Below are 4,191 nucleotides of genomic sequence, written 5' to 3'. Positions count from 1 at the left end.
TTGAGCGAGCTGGGTGTAGCTAGAGGAAAAAGCTCACTCTCACTCTCTTTCTCTCTCACACACAGTAGACGGCAGTGCTAAAGTTTTGATTATGATTAAAGTCTCCCTTTACAAAATGACATAGGTACCTTATATACTAAGGCTACCTTAGGTTTAACCAAAAATGGGGTTGAAAGGGTCAAATGGCTTTGTATTTACAATCTGGAAGTGCCATTGCAGCCCGGCTTCTGAAACTAGAATAACTACTCATTACAAATGACGTTTATAGCCATAATCCGTAGCATTTCATAACTCGCAAAAGATAAGACTTTGGTACGAAACTTGAGTTATGTTGTGTTGTTGACCCAATGGTCAACAGGGTCCAATAGGAATTTAGAAGAGAATTGGGGTCCAATAGCATTTGAGAAGAGAATTGGGGTCCAATAGGAATTAAGAAGAGAAATGGGGTCCAATAGCAATTGAGAGGAGAATTGGAGTCCAATAGGATTTGAGAAGAGAATTGGGGTCCAATAGGAATTGAGAAGAGAATTGGGGTCCAATAGGAATTGAGAAAAGAATACCCACCATTTCCTATATAAGCACCCCTTCTACTTTGTAATTTTATAGACACATATTGCAAAGCTACTTGCATACTTGCCATGCTCAAGATTATGCTTAAGTAAATCAAGGTTTCCATTAAACCTTGCTCTTGCGCTCTCCCTCTCTTGAAGGCCAAACCCTTGAGGGTTTTGTGAAGAAGCTCCTCTCTCCTTTCTCTTCATCCTAAATCCGTTTCCTTCCTCCTTGAGCCTCACATCTCTTCAAGAAGGACTTCAACCCCACTTCTCTCTTGTTTATAAGAGGTAATCTTCATTTCTAGTAGGATTAATTAATCCATGTGTTTTAATACCAGGAAGGTTTATGTGCATCATTTTAGGTTTAAGCTTTAATGGTAACCTTGGAATTAGGATTAAGTATTAATGGTGGTTCTGCATCATTAAGTTAAGCTTCAAAGGTAGATTTGTACTCTTCAACTAAGATTTAATGGTAACTTTGCACTTAGGTGTAAGCTTTAGTGACTACCTTGTATTTTAGGTTTAAGCTTTAATGGAAAGCTCGAAGACTCATAAATTATAGAACGACCTTCTAGCTTTCTAAAATGGAAATCTAGGCACCATAAGAAAAGAGTAGTTGTCTAAACTCGATAGAAGTAGTTCAATTTTTGGTATTGAAGAGTATTTCTATAGTTGTCAATTTCAAGTTTGTTTGCAAATACGGGATGGGGGAGATAGGGGATAACTTCGCGGAATTGACCTCCGTGTTGTTTTGAACCAAAAACTCTACAAGATTCCATAGAGATGTCCCATGGATGGCAAAGGATTGCAAAAAAACCTGGGAATCAACAAAACGGGGATTGAACTTAAAAAGTTGGCATTTCCGAAGAGACATTAACCATCAAATGCCTATGGCAAAAACTCGCTTGTATTTTCTAAATAAACTTGGCTGGTAGATAATTAATGAAAGTGGGAATTAAGGTTGATAAATGAATGAGCTTTGAAAATTACCAACTAGGAGTTAAAAAGGAATCTCGAGAGGTGATAGGGATAGCCCATTGCAAAACATAGATTTTACTAGGAGTTTTGAAGATTGTCTGGAAATGATAGGAAACCAAGATGGATCTTCTTGGGGTAAATTTGATTGAAAGGCCGGCCCATTGAGAGGATTCTCTTGGGGAACTTGATGAAGATTGGCTCTTTTCGGATAGGGCAGCGTAACCGGCAATTTGTTATACCTAGGTCATTCATGCCCGAGGGATAAGGGATGAATGGGTTTGTTTTATTTTTGCCTGGCCGGGTGAAGTACCCGCGGTATCTTATTGGAAATTGGCCATAATCCATGTATGGCTTGATGCCAATAGTTGGATGAGAAGATCATACTCAGGGAGGATGATGTGAATTTAATTAAGGAAATTTGTTCAACTTGGTTGCTTAAAAAGGAACTGGAAAGGCTAGGAATATATGGGCTATCCTGTGCATCTGCCACATGATGGTGCTATACCTCTCGAAATAAAATTCTTAGGAAGGAATGATTAAATTACTTGATGAGCCTTTCCCAAACACTTAATTCTGGAAAATATTGTGAAGGTGTTGCCATTATGATGGCTTGTAAGCGATTATCTTGGTCTGAATGGGGAGGCAAGATGAATTGGTTGGAACTGCCTAATTAGTTAGCAAACTAGTTACAAGCTAATTATAGCAGATAAAGAAAAGGAAATGAATTAAAAGTTTTTAAATAATGATATGGTAGGAACAACCAGATGAATTTCCTTGAAAGAGGGTATGCAACAGATTGCATGCTGCTTGTTGTTTGATGATGTCTGATAGACTATTGTCTTCCTGATTTTGTAGTAGTTAAGTACTACCTCTGGAAGGGATATTCATGAAATGGTTCGGTGGGTGGGCGGATCCAGAGGGTCAGATGGCTAGATGTTGATTTAAGAATTTTATGTTAAACGCTAGGACTACGTGGGATAAAACTGGGTAATCGGGGACGAGCGAGACCAGGTAGGATTGCAAGATCCCTCTTCTTAGGGGAAAGTGATAACTGTTGTGCGTGCTTGCTAGGAAAAAGGGGTTATTGCCATGAACCAAGGGAGAACAAGAAAGCGAGAGCAGATCCTCAAGTTAAAGATCAAGAGAATCAAGACTAAGGACCACAAATTTGGGTGCAAAAAGTTGTCAAGGACAGATTGATTATGAGAAGCAGGTAGAATCGTTGAATGAAGGGATGTACCCCCTTGGTTTGTCATTCAAGATAGACCGGGGTCCTGTCTGAGTGTTGGTCCCAAGTGGGAGGGATACCTGCAGATAGATCTACGTCATTCCCTGGAACGGTCTGGAGGACTGAGGGAGGTGAGTAGGGTCGAGTCTGGGTATGGCCGTCACATTACCCAAAAGGCTAGCAGGTTCACTTTGATAGGTGAATACCTTATGGTATACGGCCATGATGGAGTATTGAGGAGATTTCTCTACAAGGAGGAGATCGGCATGGTTTTGACACAATGCCATGAAGAAAGAGGGCTTCAAGGTAAAGATCAGGTACTCTTTCGCATTCTCAGAGCAGGTTTTTGGTGGCCATATCTTGTCAGAGATGTTCATTACTGGTGTAAGACATGTCACGAATGTCAAGTTATGGGTGAGCGGCATTTAGTAGCAGAATCACAAGGGGCTATCTTGGCCCAAAATACATTTGAAAAGTGGGGATTGGACGCTATTGGCCCGCTTTCCAAGTCTACAAGTGGAAAAAAGTACATCTTGGTAGCTATCGACTACCTCACTAGGTGGGTAGAAGCCAAAGCATTCAAGGAGGTAAATGCTTTTTCAGTTGCTCAATTTGTATTTGATTATGTCTACTGTCGGTTTGGAGTGCCATGGGTTTTGATATCAGATAGAGGACAGGGATTCCGCAGCAAGCTAGTACGTGCATTGGTAGAGAAGATGGGAATTCTACACAGATTCTCGTCTCCCTATCACCCATAGTGTAACGGTTTGGTTGAAAATGCAAACGATCAAATTGTTAAAATGCTCACCAAGTATATTTATAAAAAGGTGGAAGACTGGGAGGGTAATCTTGATAAGTGCTTATGAGCCAATGGCCACCAATTTCACTCCTTACAAACTGGTGTTTGGCAGAGAAACAGTCTTACCTGTACACATCCGATTAGGTGCATTAAAAGGTTTATGGCAAGTTAATGTGAATCAACGAGATGTTTTGCAGGACGGAATCACATACTTGGAGACTTTGAAAATGGATCAAGAGGTTGCAGCAGATTTCTATGTGCAACAAAGGAGAAACGTGTGATGAAGTTCAACCAAAGATTACCAAAGAAGGAGCTGCATGAAGGTGATTTGGTCATGAAGTACGAGAGCTACCTTGATTTCACATTTCAGAAAAAGTTCAAAAAGAAGTGGATTAGACCCTATAGAATTTCCAAAGCTTTCCCTAATGGTACGTATCAGTTAGAGTGGTCCAATGGTAAGCCTCTTTGACACAGGGTAAATGGAGTTCGTCGTCTCAAGCTCTACTTCGACAGGGCTCTCATGCCGAATATAATTAAATTCTTGTTGAAGGAGCTAGGCATCCCACTTAGGGGTGCAGTCTAAGATAGTACAGAGACATAAATAATACTTTGTACATATGGCTTTATTTCAT

The sequence above is a fragment of the Adiantum capillus-veneris genome, chromosome 12 (assembly GCF_014529385.1).
Source record: "Adiantum capillus-veneris isolate H3 chromosome 12, ASM1452938v2, whole genome shotgun sequence".
NCBI lineage: Eukaryota > Viridiplantae > Streptophyta > Polypodiopsida > Polypodiales > Pteridaceae > Adiantum > Adiantum capillus-veneris.
The sequence above is the reverse complement of the archived record's forward strand: the minus strand, read 5'-3'. Positions refer to the sequence as shown.